General features: G+C 42.5%; 1 long non-coding RNA gene across 1 annotated transcript in view; it reads left to right on the top strand.

Annotated features, from left to right (window-relative positions):
- Positions 1-21951, top strand: part of LOC115079926 — a 138800-nt gene that overhangs the window by 7000 nt on the left and 109849 nt on the right. Inside the window, exon 4 of the long non-coding RNA XR_003853448.1 lies at positions 15422-15635. This is a non-coding gene — a long non-coding RNA (uncharacterized LOC115079926). The remainder of the gene's footprint in view (positions 1-15421; positions 15636-21951) is intronic.

Here is a 21951-nt window from a genome sequence, read left to right as displayed (position 1 = left end):
GCTAAGCTTGAGGATGCCCGAGCAGCTTTGACACATCATATAATGTTTGGCAGGACATTAAAGCAAAGCAAAATAATTTGAGAAGGCAATAAGTATTTGAAAAACAGCCATCATTGAGACCTGCTTATCATACCATTTCAGGTGGCTGTATAATTTTGCCATTAAAGTCAGGGAGTAGGTCATGATTCAGAGTTACTGCTGAGTTCTTATGAATGTTGTTGGCAACTGGCTTTCCAGCGCTGGGCTTCCTTTCCATGCAATGGAGCATTTGTAGTTTTGAGTGCAGTGCCACGGTCTCTGCCAGTGGGAGAAAAATCAGTAACCGAAGAGAACTGCACAGAAAAATACGTTGTGCCTACCGGTCACAAAAAAAAAAAGGGGGTTCCGTTAGCACACGCTTGAAACGTGTGGGCAGTAGTGCCAGTCGTCAGGGCTTCATCCCCGGCCCACTGGAAATGGGGAAGGAATTCTACCAGGATAACTTAAGCCGTTTCTGGTGTAAATCCCTGCTGGTTGAAATTGCCCTTCCTTCGGTGGGCAGCCATGTGCATGTTCTTTTGCAGCGTCCCGAGCTGTATTTGAATGAATGGGATGAAAATGCAATAAATAAAAAGACAAATATTTTAATTTCTGCCAAATATGTGCTTTCATGTGAGTTTCTATTCATATATTTGGCTCTGTTCACACTTTAGTAGTCAAAATAATTTGTATAAATGAAGCCCTTTGTGTGTAAGTGAGCCTCCTTCTCCTAGGAATCAAGACATAGTTAATGCAAACCGCCTTGTCCACTTGTAATGAAAACCCAGCTGGAATGCTTCTTTTTGCCCTGCTTGCTTAGTGCGCTTGCACATCTGCAGTCAGGGGACCTGTGATTTCTCATGATTCTGTGACTGTGGTAAGGGCCGCAGAGTCTGGCAGCTCATTACTAGGGATGCGTGTTCATTTCGCACGGCCGCTCTTTCAGAATGTAAAAGTCCATTTTTGGTCTGTTCCAAATGGAATAAACTGAAAGTAGACATATCTGAACATTTCTCGAAATGTGGATATTTATGGTTTGTTTCAAAAATAAAGGGGCCCTCCCCCTCCATTGCCTTAGTGCCCAGAGACGCCCCAGGCCCCCTCTGCTCCCCCATTCACTGCCAATAAGCCAGGGCTGAGGCCTCCCTCGACTGGGCTTCTCCAGGCCCCTCTGCCCCCTACCTCCTGAAAATAAGTGTGTGTGTGTGTGTGGGGGGGGGGGGAGGGGGGGAATCTGCCAGGGAGGAGGATGACTACTATCAGAAGGTGCCTCAGCTAGCACTGGCCCATTCTTATTGACACCAGGGAGGGAATTCTGCCAGTGCTGAGTGTGAAAGACACCAGCATCCAACCATGCCCCTCTCCTCTACCTGTACACTTCCTGTGTGAGGGAGTGTGAGGGAAGCTCCCTCAAACCACAGTTATACAGTCCAATCCTCCTTAAGGATCAGCCCTGCAAGGGATTCTGGGTGAAGGGAGGCTTCCCTCACCGTACTATAAGGAGTCACCCAGAAGGGTTAGAGAGACCCCGAGGAGCAGGTAGGAGCCCAGCCTATGCGAAAACCTACTATGTTTGATGGGGTTTTGTATCAGACCTGCATGTGAGCTGCATTTATTTTCTGTTTTGGTTTTGAACTGTAAAGAAAACTGTTTTGTCTTTGTTATAACAGCTGTCTTGCAGCCATTTTGTACTATCTGAGTCCACCTGGCGCCAAAACGTTCTTCCTTTACCTTGGAGCGCTTAAAAATGTGAAAAATTTAGAAAATGAAGCCCCTGACACAGGTTTGATCATTCGAAACATGTGTGTCGGGTGATGTTTTGTGAACTGACACAGCAAGAATATTTTGACTGCTCAAGCATGAACCAATGATAGATAAGTAATATAAGAGAGATTTCAAAGACATTTTATTTGAATAACAAAAATTATAAAGTGATTATACATGGGGACCTATGATTAAATGAAAAGCAATGAAGGTGATTCACCAGTAGTGCTTATTATGACGGTCCTTTAATTTGAAATATATATATATATGTTTGTACAAGCAAATTTTCTATTGATTTGAGTGGTTGACCATACTTTGCATGACACAATTGACTTATCAGAGCTTTTCCGTACATGCCAGACTGGCACCTTCATCTGATGCTGCCTCTCCCTGTGTTCTTTCTTCTGCATGGAGAAGGGACTCGGGGAAGAGAGACTGCTGCCTAGGCTAGAAAAGAGGAGAGAAGAGGAATGATGCTGCACCCCTGGGGAAAGAGAGAGAGAGGGGATTCAGCCTGCCTGTCGGGAATTGCGAGGTCAGAAGCAGAGAGGACCCTGATGGGAGGAAGGGAAAGGAGAGAGAGAGGGCAAACTAGTGCGAGGGTCTATATGAAGTGTCATGCTCGTGCTCCAGAGTCCCAACCATGTTCATTTGTATGTGTGCGTGTGGGAGGGGTGTCTTATGTTGGGATCTCCAAGTCCCCAACGTCATTCATTTGTGTTTGGGATGGGGAAGGTTTTATGCTGGAACTGCTGAGCCCCCATCATTGTTGTGAGAGGGATTATTATGTTAAGGTCCAAATGACAAAGGTAGAAAAAAAAAAAAACCTTTTCCTTTTGGTTTAGTGATTCAATATGTCAGCTTTGGAAATGTGACAATGTACATCATCTCTGACCTCTCTGTATTTTGCAAGGTATAGAAGGAAATACATTTCTGTTTCTTCTGCAGTGTTGCACCATGCACAGTCTGGCTTCTTGGGTTTTCCAGTTCAGTTTTTGTCTGCATATTTCTATTTACAATTTGTGGTCACTTATTCTGTATTTGGTGAAGGTTCATTTATGTTTTGCCTGTGTGATCAAGGTGAGGTAATGTGTTGATAGGTAGTTTCTGTGTAGTGATCTGTAATAGTCCAGCTTGTTTTGTTTTATCAATAGTAGAAGGGTTGGGTGTAATTATTTCCGATGATGTCATCTCAGAAACTGTGGCTCGTTGCAGAGGGCTGGGCCCTGGGTGGTTGACCCTTCCCATCCTACCTCCAAGGAGGGCTCTGCATGCGAGTACTAGTCCTGGTTTTTCCCCCATCTGCAAGATCGCTCACAAAAATATTGAACAGAAAATTAGGTCACTCACCCTCTCTTTTTAGGGACACTATTGCCATCCACATATAATGCTGTATACACTGAATAAAAGGTATTGTTAAATATTAACCTCGCTCCTCTGCTCTCAAAACTGAGATTGTACTGGATTCTACTTTCTATACACAGGAGAAAATGTCTCTGCTCAGTACTGTAGCTCATTACACTGATTAGCAAAAATATCTACTTGTAAGCAAGGAAAATATTACAAGGCCACTCTGTAGCAGATAAAACCCATAACATTGTGTGATTTATTGTTTCAGCATTTATCCTTGCTAAAAGCCTCAAGGATGCCTTCTGCCTCCCACTCCTTGCCTTTATTTATGTGTGCGGATTGCCTAAGTAAGCGCATTGTCCAAATATATCTACAGTGCTATTATGATGAAAACATCCAGTGGTCATTGAAACCTTGACATTTTATGGACATAAAGGATGCTGTTCAAGCTGTGTTTGATAATTGCATCAAATATGATTCACTCATACCTAGAGAGTCTTCAAGATGCAGCCTCTGCCAGATAAGACTTCATTAATCTTGCACCTGTTGGGGGGTTACAGGAAGAAATGCTCACTGCTCAGAAACAGGCAATATCAAAAAAGGTTGCTGTGATGTCTCCTGCAGTATTTGTATGCTACTTTAAATTAATGACACAATTACAAATTCTCTTGAGAGTAACATAACCTTAAGAACACCTTACTAAGAACTCAAATGATGCCATTTATCAAATGTTACTTAAATATGGTAGGGAAGAGAAATAAGGGTATTATAACAATAGCACTGCATTTTGATCATGGTTAACCTTTCTACTACAGCTTTAGATCCTACAACACATAGCATCACGCAGAAAAAAATGCTTCAGGTAAGACAGCAAACAAGGCCATTTTCTTTGATTTCATGTGGGCTTCAATACTGCATTCTGAGAAATCCTGTTTGATTCTGAATGAGATGGCTTGATTATACAAAGTACAGGGAACTCAGCTAGCTCCCCTTCTGCACGTTAATAACATCTCCCCATTAAGAGCAGTATGGCATCATTACTCTCTTCCTCTCTAAGTGAGTTTAACTGGATTTCCATTGGCTCTGTTAAAAGTGGAATGCATTTGTGCTATTAGTTTGAGAATAAAACAATGTTTTAATTGCACTCTGAAACTCAGAAATGTCAAGAATTCATTATTCATGTAGCACTGAGAGTGGGTGGTGAGAGGTGGGGACCTGAGTTGTTAAATACTATAGCTCTACGTACTAAGTACTAAGGAGAAGGGAGCAATCATCAAAACTGCCAACATTTACTTTCAGGGTTTGCACCAATAATCAACGCAGAAGACCATACAGGATTTTGCTTTGATTATTGCTCCTGGAAAAATTGCCCATAGAAATTGTGTCTGCTTCCTCTGTGGGTAATTTCTCCATTGGAAACAAACATGCAGATTTGATTATACAAAAGTATGCATGTTGTTCCCAGCTCTTCTGGACTGCCTCTTCACACGGTTAATTTTCAAAGGAGTTACTTGCATAGGTAGCATGTACTTGTGTGCACGCTGTTTTATAAACCAACAAGAGTGAGGTGGAAATAATTGTAATCCACAAATTGAGAATCGTGTCAGTTTCTTTATTCAAAGATTCAAAAAAGTCATCAGTCCCCCGACATGTCTGTGTTTCGTTTTGAAGCTGCATCAGGAGGGACAGTGAACTGTAACATAAAACAAAATGTATCCCAATAGTGGTTCTAACCAGTAAATACCCACCAACACTCACACAACCAAAGCCCATAGCTGCACAGAAAATCTTAAATGGCAAAGGACTGCTGACAGTAGCAAGGATAGCCATCATTGGAACTGAAGTGCTTACAAAAATGATAGCCAATCCAGAAAGAAGGGTAGGAGAAAGCGAGAAAAGCCTTCAACATATAGAGCAGCATAACGTTGTTAGAGAGTAAGTTACATATCAAAAATAATTTAGTTGAGATGATTCCCACAATGGCATTAATATAAATCTAATGGCAGAAGTCTAAACCATCAATACCAATACAATGAAAGCATACAGCTAGCTACTGCTTCCAGTTAAAAAAGAAACAGCTATTAGCATTGGGCTCAGGCAAAAGCTGAACAAGAAGGTATTAAGGATTGTACAGAGAGAAAAATAATCAAGGATATTAAGAAAAAAGATGACCAGTCAGATTCATGGTTCAGGCCATGGGGTACAAAGAATTCAGATAAAAAATCCAGTGCTGTTTACGCTGGAGTAGTAAATTATCATAATTTCTGCCTCTGGCCCATCGGGGTATCTGTTCAGTGACAAAGAACCAGAGATCTGTGACAACATGTCGCGCTTGTAGCTACCAGCAGAGTTTCCAATGGAGACCGTCGGAGGCAACTACAGTGCTTAAAGATGTGCGTTCTAACTTTCCGAGATTTCTTGCCCACATACAAAAAAGAATATGGGCAAGTCCACATTAAGGACACCTGCGGAGTCACAATCCAATGAACATCAAAGGTGAAAAAAGTTTTGCGTGGAGGCATGGCAAAATTCTTTGAACTGCAATGATAGGGGACGAGCCAGCAAGCTCCACAAGGCTTATATCTAGAATTCAGAGTATCTGAAACCAGGCATAATAATTCAGTGGACCCTAAAAGGTCTCATAGATTATGTCCTCTATGGAAGGCAAATCGCGGTAAGAAGGAAAAATTGAGCGAAGGGATAGAGTATTCCCATGTCACCTAATAATCACACATATGGAGCCCAACCATCCCAAAAAATGTAGTATACAGGTTAAGGTAAGTGAATCATCAGGATATGATGTCACGGATCTCTGGTTCTTTTTCATTGAACAGGTACCTCAATGGGCAATTCCTGCAAAACTGACCCAGAATTTATATCTTGCCAGACCACTCTCCAATCAATCATCTACTCTCATCTCTCTTAAAGGGACACCCCAATCCCAGTGCTACCATGCAATTGCACAGGGTGACACACCTGGGGGTACAGTGCTGTGGTTGAAGGAGCCCACCAAAGGGAGCAGCGAGAGGCCCATGCAGCTGCTGGTAGACCCCTATCCCACTGGTGGTGGAAGAAGGAAGAGGCTCACACTCTGAGCATCATGACCTGATCTGGCAGCTGAAGAAGAGGGATCCCATCCGGTGGATCCTTCTTGTGTGCCGGCCTTGTGGTATTCAACACTCATCGTGCTAGCACTTCCTCTATGCTCCTGGCACACGAGTAGTTGCAGTAGAAAGGGCTCCTACAGCTATGGAACAAATCCTGACTTCCTCCTCCAATGAATAAGGCATCAGGTGGCAGCATTAGTGGAGGAGTAAGAGAGACCCTATAGTCCCTGTCTCCCTGCCTGGGTTGCATGTGTATGTATGAATGAGAGCCTGCCTGGTTTGGGTGAGTGAATGGGAGTTTTCCTAGGTGGGAGGGTGGTTGGATGTGAATGGGAGCCTGTTGTACGGTGACCATATAGCTCCATGTCAAGGAGGACAAGCCAATCCAGTCCTGATTTTACCCCATTGCAGTTATAGAAATATAGTTCTGATTTCTCTTGATTTCCATAAGAAAAGCATAAGAACAGCATTGGTGGGGGGCAGCATATTCATTTTTTGCACAAGGCAGCAAAAATGGTAGCACCAGCCCTAGAAACCCCACCATACCCCTTAACACACAACCGGGTTAACACAACTGAATAAAATGCAGAACATCAGTTGCTCAATATCACACCAACCAGTAACATGTCTTTCTCAAAATCTTCCCAACAAAGACAACCCTTGGGCTCCTGCACTTAGCATGTCTTACACGAGTAAACATGGGTGGGAGCACAATCAGCATAAGAGGATCACTAGCATCAAATAAGAGATTCTGCCGATCCTCTGGTTTAAGAACGAGGTTCATTTCTGTATGCAAAACAAACCCATTTGGTGACACCAGTGAAAAACATAATTCATAATCTGATAATATAGAAGAAGTAAAAATGAGGCTCATAGGTAAATGCCAGACAGACTTTTAATCATATATTGCATGTATTGTAACTTTCCTGCACACGCTAGGAGCTCTTTAAGATTTATGATATCATTTACAGCAAACATAGGATTGTGTGTTTGCAAGCGATTTGGGGACCATCAAAAACTATTGCCAAGACAAAATAAATGAGAAGATTTGGAGGTGGGCATAGTTTTCTTTTGAAGTGGTCCTGGTTTGTATGACTTAAGTGCATTTTACGATAGTTTTTGTTCTAACTTCTGCATCCCACTGAACTGAGGGAATACAAATGTTCACAGTGTGGTTGGGGTATGAGTGATTGGAGAACTCTCCGGTGTGCGGAAACCTTTGCTTGAGAACTGCCACTTTCTACTCGCATGGACTCCTAATTGAGCATAGTACAAGAGGCACTTCTGGTTGTCTTGCTAAAATGTTACTGATTAATTTATGGAAGTTTTCCATTTTAACACCTGCAGAACATGCTACGGTGGGTAAGGTTAGCAGCCTAGTATATTATTACTGTCTTGTGGCATCCTGTGTGATGCTTTTTGAATTATAACATGCAGGGGTAAATTTTCAAAGGACGAGGTGCCTTTTAAACAGGTAAAACAAGCCTTAAATCAGCTGAGCCTGGCTAATTGGATTTTTAGCCACCTGATGCACATTCTTTTGATCACACGGAAAGAGGTGCCGTTTCAGAGACATGGTTGGGAGTCCTGCATATACATGGGGAAGGCAATTTCAAAGACGTGTCTGCAGTTCAAACGTTTTTCACCTGCGCAAATCAATTGCCTGAAAATTTCCCACCATGTATGCCAGTAAACATGCGCGCAACACGCCTACTTTTGTCCATATTGCAATGGAGGCATTCCTGGGGGCGGGATGAAGTGAGGGACGAGAACCTTATATGCAGAATTTTGGATTTTCAGAGCTACGGGTGTAGAATGGGTCAGAAAAAGCACCCACAAAAAAAAAAAAAGAAAAGCAGATGCCAGTTTTTGCGGGTAGGTTTCCTTGGGACACTTTTGAAAGTAAAAAGATGTGCTCCTTTAAAAATCTGGGGGGGGGGGGGGGAAGCTAGCATTAAAAATAGCTGGCAGCAATGTGGGTAGTTTCAAAACTGCCCCCATAAAAAACAATTTTCAAAGTCATTTTCTCATAGCAATTTGTAGGCAAAGTCAATCAGCTGAAAATTGCCCTTCCTCGATGCAGGGAAAGTTTGTGTAAACCTCTCTCCCCCCCCCCCCCCCTTTCACAGAGGGTCACCTTTGGGCGCTGCAGGGTAGGAAAACCGGACTGCAGGGGTGAGCAAAATCTATAAGGCCCGAGGGGAGTGACATAGCTACAAAAGAGCAGCTGTCTATACCCAAGCTGTAGTCCCAAACAAGGAAAAAGTATTCAAAATCCAAAAGAAAATCACAGCCCAGAAGAAGACAGAAAAAAAAGCTGCCAAGAGTCCAGTATGCACAAAACAGGGAAAAACAGCTTCTTAGATATTTCATCACAGTTTCAAGATGGTTACTCACTCTGAATCCCTGAAATCCTGGTCGCCATCTAGCAGAATTATCCACCTGCAGAGCCCGTCCACTCCCCAGACCCTAAAAGACAGCGAGAAATCCCGCCTTCCCTCCAATCCAGCCCCTGGCACTCGCTGCTCTACGCACATCCCCTGGAAAATGCTCGAGGTTCCAGATAGCACAGACCTTAGCGATCTCACACTATGCTGTAACGTTGGCTGCATTAAGAAGACCTGTATCGATTGGGGGGGGGGAGAGAAAATAACATGCATAGGTTGCATTTTTCAAAGGAAAACCTACCCACCCCCAAGATAAAGCACGTGCAAAGGTCTACCACAGCTATGTTGTACCCACAGCAAATTTCAAAGTGAAAGAATGTGCATACTTTTACTTTGAAAATTAGGGCAAATTCCAGCAGAGAAAAGTGCCCAAGACTTGGTTCCAAAATGCACAGCTTAAGAATGGCCCCCATAATTTTGAAAAATGTGCACTAGTATGCTAACAGACATACTTTACATCATTGTTTAATACCGTGCATGTTGACCCATGCGCTTTTACCCAGATATTAATTCACAGCGTATGTGGGGGGCTTTGTGCTTGACAACCGGCTGGCGTTGTGCAGCTTGGAAATGTACACATGCACATTTCAGTTAGGTATCCTATTGAAAATGTACCATGTTAGTTGAATAAAGTGTTCTGAATGATTAAAATGATTCTTATGGTGTTTTGAAAAACACTCCCCCACAAGAACCTAATGGGCCTCTTTGACCATAAATCATGGTGGTTCTTTTTTACTGTCACCATTGGGGTCTATATACTAAGCAAAGGTAGTGCACCTTTAGCTGAAAAAGCATTAGGCTTTCATGCCTAATATGCTAGAATAATGAGATGCACAGCATTGAAGACGGTGCAGCCAGAAGATTATTAATGGGTCACTAAGAACATCCTGTCTTTTCTTACCCAGATCAAAATAGCTCATTGGACAAAGCTGAGAGAAACAGTATTTATTTATTTATTTTGAATTTTTCTATACTGGCGTCCATGTAGCAAATACGTATCACATCGGTTTACGTTGAAACAGTAGTTGCATAATAGAATTACATGGAACAGGGGTTACGCTGAACTGGAGTCTAAGAAGATAAATACCTGGGGTTAAATACAAACTGCTAATCTAACATTCAAGTATAGTGCTAACAAATTTTGAATTAAAAATTAACAATTAAGATTAACAGATATCAATAACGAACAAATAATCAAAGTATTAATAACGAACAAATAATAAAGAATAAAGTGACAGCAGAACAACTAAGGGACATATGGAGCCTACACCAACATTCAAATCCCAAGGAAGATCAGGAACTGGGGTTCTGCCATGTGTGCAAGGTAGAAAAAAAAACAATGCAAGCAAATACAATTCAAGCATCAAAGTAAACAGAGAGCCTGAGTGAGTGAACAAACTAGATGGACTGTGTCAGTAAGCGACAGACTGCATGATGCACTGAGTGGAGGGGAACCAGATGGCTAGTGCTGAGGATCAGAGGTGAGTGAGGTCCCAAGGACAGAGGCAAGAAGCACGACTGATGGAGGTTGGGAGTCATCTGTCTGTGACAGCAGCTTAGAAACCACATGTTGCCTTAAGTGAAGGTGAACTGGGGCCAGGAAAGGAGATCTGAGAGGAGCATGGGTCAACTACAGAGAGCCTGACAGCACAGAGAGGTGAAGAAAGAGTGCCCCAGTGAGAGGGAAGTGGTGAAGACTGAAAGATGAGGCTGTGGGAAACATCTGAGGGGTAGGGGAGGGAGGCAGGGAGACCCTCAAGCAGGCTTTGAGTGCCTGAGAATGAAAAGCTATTAAAGGATCTATTGTAATTACACCCAATAGAGAAATAGCACTGGAAATAAAAAGAAGTACTGAAAATGACTCTGATTTTCTTAACCATTGAGGGACAAATGTACTAATCCATAACAGTGTGGTAATTATAAGCTTACTGAGAAAATTTTGTTAAAGTAATCCCAGGATATGTAAATCTGTAAACTTGAAGAAGCTTAACATAAATACTGTATATACTTCCTGTCAAGCAGACATCATATTTCCAGTGAGCAATTACAAGATGCAGATCTAATGCATCATTTCTCTGTCCTTTCTCTGCTGCTTCCCCTCAACCCCCTCTGCTGACCCAGGGTTAAGGTGTAAAATATCAGGCTGAGGATTATTGCTGCTGGCTCTCTTTTGTTTTTGAGCATCCTTAACTTTCTAATCTGAGATCGGAACCGTATGCGGGAATGAAGACTAAGCCAAGCTACACTGTGATACCGGACAAATTTAGTAGAAACCCCAGAGTACAAGAAGCAGAATTGGAAAATGCGGGTGGGATTGTGAATGAGAATGGCATGTCTCGAATAGAGTCAACAACAGATGGTCTGGTAATGAAGTCTGATCTTGCTCTTGCACATTTCAGCCACTCTGTACTGAGATATCAGGAAAAGGAGAATGCAAAAATTTGAAAAATCATGGGAAAGTAGATAATAGAATAGCTAGCTTTTTTTAAATAAGGGATGTGGCCCCTGTTTGCCACAGAAGTGTATATGTTACTATTTTAGGATGTGAAAAATGGAGATTTTCTCCTTATGGGGCATTCCTGCCAATGGTGCAAAGGTTGCATTGAATTAAAGTGAGAAAGTTACAGTGCTTAAAGATCATCTTTTGGTCAGAGGGTGTTACACAGCCTGTTATAGCCACTTTGGGCTTGGTTTAAAAAGAATGTTATAAATACCCTGACTATACTTGGACTGGGCTTCTCCAAGGGTGCAGATCTGAACTGAGGATGCGTCTGTGACCTTCTCCTGGGCTTACAACAGGGGAGAAGCATGGGTCAAGGCAGAGATTCTCACCCAGAGTCTCATGAAACTGGAAGGGAAGGAAATTAATATTTTGGTACTGCTGTTTGGAAGATTGTAAGAAACCGGTGTAAAAAGCTACTATAAACTAGTTTCCTGCCCCCACAAGCTTATCAGTGGCTGCTGATTATGCACTTATGTTCAGTGGCCGCTGCTTGGCTGTATAAGTCCCTTTTATGGCTAAAAAGATAGCCACATAAAAAGGAGGCATGTGGTGGGCGGATCAGGGCGGAGAGAGTGAGCCATACAACTTATGCAGCTAATTGTCGATATTTGGACTTAGCTATATAAGTTATTGGGCTAAGCGCTCAGTTATGCATATATATTCAGTGGCATAGCCGTACCACTGAATATGCATCATAAGTTAGCTGGATTACTTGTAACTGGCTAAGTTACTTAACCGGCCCTGTATGTTTTACTTATTTATTGCATTGGAACCTTACACTGTGAATCGAGCTTCATCTGGATGTGAATGATGTGTTTTGGATCTGTCAAAAAAGGGTTTTCAACCCTGCAGAGACTGAAAGCTGCCGCCACCAAGGTGAAGGAATATAAAAATACATCTAAACCCATTGTGCTCTCCTGTGAATGACAAATGTTCTACAGCAGTCACCACTCACAGTGTTAACAATTTGGGAAAAGAGCTCTACTGTTTAGCCTGCCCAGAGAACAGTACTATATAGTCAACTGAGGCAGAAGCCAAAGGAATGCTGGGAGACCATTTAAGGTAGAAAAGGCACAATTTGGCTGGCTCTGTCTGGGTGTGAGGAGTGGGGATGGCCAGGAATTGGAGCCATGAGCATCTGGCAGCCCTGCAATCAGTTCTTCTCCTGAAGAGCTAATTATCAAGAGGAAAAGAGAATTCTGGGCTTTGAGGAAATACATAGACAACTATTTTGCTTCATAGCCAAGCTACATGTGTAATCCCAACCAGGGACAGAGGAGCCAGGAGCAGAGAAACTGAGTGGCTTCCTGTCCAGAGATATCCAAGCCTAGGAGCACATGGCTGGATCACCCTCCTAAGAGACTGAGATAAGTAATCTAAACTTTGCACAGAGAGTATCTTAAAAGAGGAGGGAGAAGGTTTATTTTTTTGCCTGTTGTCATAAATTCAGTATCTCATCTTAACTGCTTCTTAAACCCTTGCTGGCAGGTACTGGTAAAGAAAAACTGGTGAACCATGTTCTTTCTATAAGAGATTGAAACCAAGCCTGCTTTCTGCTTAGTAGTGCCTCTAAAACACATGAATTAACTCAAAAAATAGCAAACTTGCAAAAAACTATAGCCATTAGTCAATGTACTAAAAAGTTACTCATTGAGCAGATCCATTGTAAAGCGCTGTCTACTTAGCTCATCTTGTTTAACTCCCAACATTGCCAAATTTCAGAAAAATTTCCTTCTTCAGAGGACCCTTTTTTTTTTTTTTTAATTTCTAATTTACAACCTATTTTTTTTATAAACCAATGTAGTGTCTCTAAAACACATGAATTATCTCAAATTACCTGTTGTGTTCCGCGGCCGTGGTAGGCCACGACCACGGTCGCCCTACCTTGCCTGCGACGGCGAACTGCCGCGGGAGTCCCGGGGGAAGGCCCTGCCCTAAGGCCCGTCACTCCGGCACGGGTCCCCGTGCTGCTCGCCGCAGGGGGAGCCATCCCTGCTCCCCCCTCGCTGCGTCCAGCAGCGTTTTCCTCCGCGGAGGAAATCCAAGATGGTCGCCGCCATCTTTAGGTGCGAGGCCGCGCCCCCTTGGCTGATTTTTAAAGGGACCTGATCTCTTTAACCAGCTGCAGCTGTTCCCTATCAGCCAGAGCAGGGGAAGTATAAAAGCCAGCTTCCTCTGCTTATTCCTTGACTTGGCAACGTCCTTCGTTCGTCAGGTCTGCTTGCTTCAGTGAGTCTTACTGTGCTTTGGATCCGTTCCTTTCTTGTCTTGGTGTTCCTGGTTCCTGACTTCGGATCGGCTAGCGGTGATTCCTGGTATTGACTTCGGATTGGCTAGCGGTGATTCCTGGTATTGGCTTCGGACTGGCAAGTGGTGATCCCTCGGTGTGTGACCTCGGACTGGTAAGCGACTTCCCTTTGGCACTCGACCTTGGACTCCTTCTTGACCACCGTCGTCAAGGGCCCACCTAAGACCCAGTGGCCCAGGTCTCTACGGGCTCCTCCTGGGGGGACCACGGGCCTCCAGGGGTGAAGCTCCAGTCAGCCCTTGCACAGAGTTCCTTGACCTCTCAAAGGTCCACCTAAGTCTCAGTGGTCTGGGTCCCTACGGGCTCCTCCTGGGGGGACCACAGACTTCCAGTGGCGAAGACACAGCTCCTCTCTTCTCATCTCTGCATCCGCCTCCACAGTCGCCTCAGTCGCCAGTGCTGAGGGTCAGCTGATCACATCTCCTGCTTTGCCTCGCCACCCGACGGGAGAACCTATGGATCTTCTCCTAAGGTATACCATCCTCCCGTCGGTCCAAGGATTCACAAGCCGAGCATAACAAACTATTTAACTTTTTAAATTTAAGCTTTATGCCATTCCATTCACCACTGAGCAAGTGTTCCGCAAGCAGTCTGTTTGCAAAGAAGCTTCATGGAAGAACGGTGGACATTGAACTTCAGATACCTGACAAAAAGATAGTGGACATTTGGCTATGTCTGGTACCCCGAAGAAGGAAATTTTTCTGAAACTCGGCGAAGTTGGGAGTTAAACAAGATGAGCTAAGTAGACCACACTTTACAATGGACTTGCTCAATGAGTGACTTTTCAGTACATTGACTAATGTCTAAAAGTTTTTTCACGTTTGCTATTTTTTTTAAACTAATTCATGCGTTTTAGAGGCACTACTTTGGTTTATAAAAAAAATAGGTGGTTGGAGGTTGGTTAATGGTTATATTTAGACCATTTTAGGTAAACTGCAGAGGTACCGATGAAAAATGTATATGAAACTACTTCTTTCCATCTTTATACATTTTTTATATACATTATGTAGTTTCCTCATATGTTTTTTTGAGAAGTAGTGGGTGTTGTTGTTTGTTAGAGTTGACCTATTTTTCTCACTACAGTGGGTTTTTTTGAATATTTCCTGGATAATTTTAAGCTTAACCAGCTATATTCAGAAGAGAAGTATTCTGCCAGTTATGCTTTCAGCATTGCTGTCAGAGCAAAACTTGAAGCTTCTGGGAGCGGTATGAACATACCGTGATCCCGACATCTGAAAACGTTTTGGAAAGGTGCTGAGATGGTGGATTAGGGGTGGGTTGGGGGTAGGAGGGCAACGAGGTAAAGGAGGGGACATTCCAATCTTATTTTGCCCAGCTGGGGAGAGGGAGGAGCCTGGTAAGTGGACATCTTGCCATTTCTGGTTTGTAAATTTACTTGGAGGGGTTTGAGATGGTGGGGAAAGAGACCCATTTTGCATACATTGTGTGGGTTGTAGAGGATTGGGCCTGCACAGCATAATTATTTTAAAGATACTATTGCCACTTGACATGCTATATTCTTTTAATATAGCCGGATAAAGCCTAAAATTATCTTGCTACCTACTGCCAGATAGCTGTAAACCTAATCGGTAATATTCAAAGGTTTTAAGCTATCTGGCTAAAGTTAGCTGAATAACTTTCTTTGGGAATATTCAGCAGGACCTTTATCCTCTAAATATCCTTGACAACTTATTTATTTATTTAAAATCTTATCCACCAACTTTAGCTGGAGAAGTTATCTGTTTTAGGTTTTTACCTTAAGTATATTCAATGGCAGACTTAGCTGGCCTGCTGAATATCCCGGATAAAGTTATCCAGATAATTTTATCCAGCTGTACAAGCACTTGCCAGACTACTGAATATTGACAACTCAGTTTTAAATAACTCTGATTTTAATGCAGAATTTTTAAATTCATGGTTACAGGTGAAGTTAAGTTGAACTCTCAGCTCAGTCCATTGAAGTTAATAATCAGAGGATCTCTGGTCCAGGAGTCTGTTATCCATCTAAATGGCTTTTGAACATTGACCTCTATTACTGTGTTACTATCACTGAAATTCCAAGGGCATCTTTTCAATTCAGAGTCATATCAACATTTCTAGCACAAGACACGAAGCCCATATTAAAAAGCTGTATGCAGGTAAAATTTATTTATTTAAATTATTTTTTTATACCGAAGTTCATGGCAAAAATGTGCTTTTAATCTGCATAAATCTTCCCCTTTAAAAAAAAAAAAAAAAAAGCCCCCCTTTGTCTAACTTTGTCGCCACTAACATTTTGTGGAATGGGGCTGAAGGTATTGCAAGGGAGAGCTATCATATTTAGATGGCTTAATTCATCTAAATTTGTGAGGACTACAGGTAACTTACAGTCAGATTTTGAAAGGGTTTATGTGCCTAACATTTGGAGTTAGTCTCCTTATTTGGCCCTTTTTAAAATGTACTTGTCGATTTGAATGCAGATGTTGTGTGGAAAAATCTAAAATCAGCATTTTTGGTTCACAGTCATTCTTGGGTTTAGTACCAGGCAGTGGTGGCCTTAAGGTTGTTCAGGCCCTGGCAAGAGAGAGTCACTTGGAGTGCCTTAGAGGCTTAATTTTGATGAAGCTAAGACATTTTTATTTCAATTTTGTTTTGCCCTGTCTATGAAACTGTAATGAAAGTTGCATCATTAATCTTTTTTTAATAATCTTTGGGGGATTATCAAGTGAAAAAATGCAGATTGAGACACTTCCTTGCATAATCTTCACCCACCTGCAAAATGTTGGGGTCCTTTCAGGTGTGAGATCTCGGACAACCACTAAAGCTACCACTGGTATTGGGGTGAGGCAAGCATTGGCCAGGATGAAGGGCGGTTTCTTAGTTCTTGGTCTCCAGCATGTACTTGGTGTATATGATTCAGATTTTCTATTTTATGGTAACTATATCACTCGATATGCTGTAAACTGTGATTTCTTCTATAGATCAGTGGTGTATAGCTCTGCTGGTTGTATTAATCCTGGTGAAAAGGGAAGTCTTTTTAGGTTCTGGGAGGAGGGTGTTGTACTAGGGCCCAAAATGTCCAGACCACAAAGATAGAAAAAAAAAAGCCTTTTGTGGTTCAAATATGTCAACTTTGTGAATGAGAATGTGTAGCATCTCCGATATCTTTGTATTTTGCATAATACAGGACAAAATACATTTATGTTTCTATTTTTCCAGTGTTTCAATGTATACAGAGTCTGATCTATTGGTGTTTGCAATTCAGTTTTTGTCTGCACATTTCTTTTTTTATTTGTATTTCCTTATTCTGTATTTGGTGAAGGTCTGTCCATGTTCTGCTTGTGTGACTGAGGTTAGGGATTCTGCTAATGTGTCATTTCAGTGTAGGGAGCTATAGCAGTCCAGCCTGTTCTGTTTTCTCAATAGGAAGTGTATTTGTGTTCTAGGGACTGGTGTAATATTTCCACAGCCCTTTCATAGGCTCTGCATCCAGTTGCAGGGCACAAGACTAGCATGGGGGGACAGGATCCTGAGCAGTTGCCTCAGCGCCCAAGGCCCTGCAATCTGCATCCAAGTACCACTACTTTTTATCTAGAATAAAAGCACTGTTCATAAGTAGGGTAGTTGGACAGTTTTCTTAAAGGGAGATTTGCAGCTGGAAAAACCAGAAAACATGCAAATGTAAGTGCCAGATTTCTGTCTATTACAACCTCCAGACCAACACAAACTCCTTTACTCTCTCTCTTCTGCTCCAGATACCTTGATTTTATAATCAGAGGCTGCTCTGAGCCCAATCTGAGTAGTGGCTACAGCAGAATTATCATATGAAGGCATGTGGAACTGAGGATCAAGTCAGCACCTTCTCCTCTCCCAGGCCCTGCCTTCTGCCAGGAGGCAAGACTACTGTGGAGCCTGGGAGGGATGCCATGCTGAATCAATCCTCAGTCCTACATTAGGCTCAGAGAGGCCCCTGATTACAAAATCAAAAGTTAGTGGGACTGAGATGCCAGGCCTGCAGTATGGCACTGATATCAGAGAGGTGGGACTGTGGCATTGACATCAGAGGGGCGGAGCATGTGGCCATTTTTGACAGGATAGAAGAAGTTGGCAACCACACTCTTATGACTAAGTGCCCTATGACTACAAGTACGTAAAATCTATCACTTTGGATTTCAGTGTTTATAGAGTTAATCCTTAACTCAAGCTTGGCTTGGCTTTAGCATACTTGAGACTAAGCAGGCATCCTTCTCAGAGACTAGGAGAAATCCTGCCTCTTGTTTCCATTTAGCAAGTGATCAAAGCAAGTTTCACACTCTAAATCTCAAGGAAAGAAACTGTCCCTGTTTTATCTGACTTCTCAATCCAGAATGTGACTTCTGTACTATTTGCACCTTCATGGAAATAAAGAGTTTAATTAAGCAAGGTGCTTCGGTTTCAATCCTTGCAATTCATTGAAAAAGTCAACCTTTTGTTGGTCAAAAAAGAGAGGATTCCCCTCTTATTCCTGTCACTGTTTTTAATATTTCCAAATCGTTTAATTGTTCCTAGTTTCTTTCTTTCTCTGTACTTATGTCAGAGAGATTGAAAGCATTTTGAATTAGCCATGCTAAAAATACTTGTAAGGCTTTTTTTTTTCCTTTTAATAAAATATCTGCAGCCACAAAACATGGGCTGGCTAGAGCTAGCTATATTATGGCAGGAGTAAACATTATTATTAAGGTAAGTCTTTAAAAATAGTATTGAAAATACTTTAATAGAATTTTTATTGGCATAAAGGGGCCTATTTACTAAGTCGCAGTAACACTGTGCTGGAAGTGTGGATTTTACCGTAGGTGAAAACTTTACTAAACTGTGATGCCCATAGAGTTTTTATTTGCATTGCCATGGCTGGAAACCTCGTGCATTCTTCACTGCAGCAACGTGTGATGACAGCCCCACCTATCCCCATGTCCTAAAAATAGAGCAGATGCAAGGAGACTGAGATAAGTAGAATTAGAGTAATCATGTATTGTTAGGCCACGTGAATGTGAAACTGTACAAACGTCAGTGAGATTTCGGTAGGGCTTCAGTTTACATAAAAGTCTTAACTTGAAGGCACTTTTGTAATAGATTTAATTTGAGCATGAGAAGTAAGGTTTGACTCAAGCATGACTCCCAGATTTCTGACCTCATCCACAATGGGAATGGTGCTGTTATGAAATTGGAAACTGGTGGGAGGATTAGAACGAGGAAACTTGCTTAAACTGATAATTTCAGCCTTTGAGAAGTTTAGAGATAATGCATTGCTCTTTAACACTTGACAGCATTCAGGTAGATTGTGAAGGTTGCTAGAACATTAGATATCCACATTGTGGGATAGCCAAATAACATTCATAGGCTGGAGGCAGGAACTAAACTCCAGCCTTTCTTCTTAACAACTTTCAGCTTTATTATAATAATCCGAATACAAGCAATGTAGACTGCTTACCTCCAGCAGTGTACTTACAGCTTTTGCCTTGTGACAGGGTTTAGGAGCTCCTTCTCTGGGAGACGTGGGGCCTCCTGTTCCCATTTGGGTTCTGCCTCTTATCCTGCCCAGCGGGGTACCTTCCACAGAACTCTCCCTCTATGGGTTTTAAGGTGGACCAGGCGTCTAGCCTGTCCTGCACAAGTTTTGTAGGGGTAATAGGGCCATTCCTTTACTTACCCTCTCCCTCAGCTTGAACTCATTGGGGGTAAGCCCTACCACTCACCCTGGAACCAATTCAGTGAAGAGTCTCCACTCCCCAATATATTTCTACTGGCTTCCCACCATGTAGAATCTGGGTAGGGGCTATAGGGTCATTTTCTCTCCCTCTCATTAAGGTTACCCCATACACCACCATTACCATAGCCACCCACTGCACCCTTTGTCCAGTGTTCACCCCCAGTTCTTCAAAGGAGTCCATCCACTGCTCCAGGTTCCAATCCTTCCCTGATCAGATTCTCTGGACTCAATTTGGATGTTATTGTGGTGGCTTCAACCTCTTTCGACTTCCCCATGGTGTCTTCTGACTCCTCTGTGCTGACTTCATCTGTAGCACCACTCTCTGGTTATTCTGCAGTGGTTGCATCTGGGTACTCTGCAGTACTTCCCTCTTCAGTGCCTCCATCAGGTCTCTCTGCTGTGCCTCCATCGGACCTCTCTGCAGCATCTCTCTGGCTCCTCCATGCTGTCTTCCACATGCCAGTCTGTGCTGCTTCCAATAGGCCACTCTATACTAACTCCTTCAGACCAGTCTACGATGCCTCCTTCAGGCCAGGTTGTAAAGCTGCACCATGAGCATTTTGCATATCAATTCCAGTCACTGCAGTTTCATTCACCTGAGTTCTATTTTCCTTTCTTGCACTATGCTGTGCCTGTCCTTGCAACTCAGGTTTTTCTTTTGCCGCCTGTTCCAGCAGAGTATTCATTTGTTCCAGGCCAGGTTTTCCTGTCATGTATTCCATAGGCTCCTCTAGCTCCAGCACATCTGTTCTTCCTCTGCATCTTTGTCCCTGTGGAGGGTAAAGCACCAGTTGTGTGAATCTTTGGTGAGTCTGGTCTATTAGAGGGAAGTTTCAAACCCATTCCCCTGGTAAAACAGTGTTTTGACCGCAAAAATGGGTTTTTACAAAATGTCCCGCCTGATAAAGGGGTAAAGAGGAATTGGATTCAGACAGCAACCAACAAGGGCCTTGACTTTTTTTTTTTAACATACTTTTTATTAAAGTGACTACAGCAAAGGAAACAACACATCCACCAAAGAATACAGTTGCAGAGACATAGAGTGAAAAGTATATACACATTGGGGGTAATTTTCAAAAGAGTTACGCGCATAAATGTAACTACTATTGTAGCAATTTTCAAAAGCCATTTACTCACGTAAAGTGCACTTATGCGAATAAATCCTATGGACGATTCAATGGCATATATTGTAGCAATTTTCAAAAGCCCACTTACTCGAGTAAAGTGCATTTACATGCGTAAAACCCAGATTTACGCATGTAAATGCTTTCTAAAATCCGCCCCATTATCCAATGAGCGTTGCTGCTTACCATATTTTTTATATCCCCCACAGAACAGAACCCCAGACACTCACCCAGGACACATTCCTCCATCCACCCCTAACCCTAAGCCATGCCATTCATACCCAATCACACCGATCAAGCAACCAAAACAGTACCATATCTGACTGCTAGAGATATAGCCATGTACAAAATCCTTCATCAAGCTACCAATGCAAAACATTTTCCCAGAACTGGAAATAACCCCTCAAATGCAAAGCAACTTATTTATTGCCCGATTCACTTTTTCTGAGATGCTACATCTGAGCATGATAGATCGGAGTTTCCCTCCATTCCCGATAAGCAGGTATTTTATTGTTATGCCAACAAGATAGAATCACTTTTCTTGCTAAGGGCAATGAGACCACTACAAACCAGGCAAAGCAGGGGCATCAGCAAACAAATGCTAATAGAGAATCCCACCATCCCAAGGAATTGTACATCTCAGCATCTTCTCAATGGCACCACATACTTTATGCCAAAAAAAAGCTCAATTTGGAACATTCTATGAACAAGTGACAAAAATCCCCTCTAAGATGCAAACATTTTAGACATTCATCAGATTCCCAAAGCCGCATATGCACCCCTTTATCTCTATATATATAAGTATGATGTAAAATTTTAAACTGCATTTCTCGGAGATTAACTGGTACCATACATCTGTAAATCATTTCAAATGCTCTCTGGATATCAGACTCTACAAACTCGGATCTCAGATCCTCACTCCATAGTTTGGCCAATAGTCTTTCGAGAGGAAGGCAGGTATTCAGAGAGGAAATGAACCCAGACACCCACTTTTTTAAAAGGCAGAGTAGTTTCCAAAAATGTCTCGTCTGCTTCTGAAAAAGAAAGGAATGCCACATTACCATTGCAAACCATCAAAGCATAGTGGCGACTCTGCAAATAAGCAAAGAAGTATTCCTTGGGAAGATCCAAGAACTCCTGAAGCTGTTGAAATGACCATAGCTCACTCGTCAGTCTTCCAAGAGTCCAAGGCAAGACAGACCCTTCTTTCTCCAAGCGTAAAAAACAGAGTGAACAAAACTGGCGGGGAAGACCGAATTGCCAGTGAGAGGAAAAAAGGCAGCGAATGAGGCGGATTTATGTGCAAGAGACCTCCACCACTGCCACGACTTGTGTAAAGTGTTAAGAGTAAGAACCCGAAGGGAGGATTTTGGGAGATGGCGCAAATACATCCCCTAATAAGGGCTTTTCCATTCTGCCAATAGCTCTTCCTCATCAAATTTATTATGATGTGAAGCCCAACTCTGAATATACGGCAGAAGACATGGGGCATTATACAAATGTGTATCAGGTACCACCAGACCTCCCTTGCCCCATAAGCACATCTAACCATATTCTAGGCTGTCTCCCATTCTAAATGAAGGAGGAGATCATAAATTGGGAAAC

The sequence above is a fragment of the Rhinatrema bivittatum genome, chromosome 18 (assembly GCF_901001135.1).
Source record: "Rhinatrema bivittatum chromosome 18, aRhiBiv1.1, whole genome shotgun sequence".
NCBI classification, from domain to species: Eukaryota; Metazoa; Chordata; class Amphibia; order Gymnophiona; family Rhinatrematidae; genus Rhinatrema; species Rhinatrema bivittatum.
This window is presented reverse-complemented; position numbering and strand designations above follow the sequence as displayed.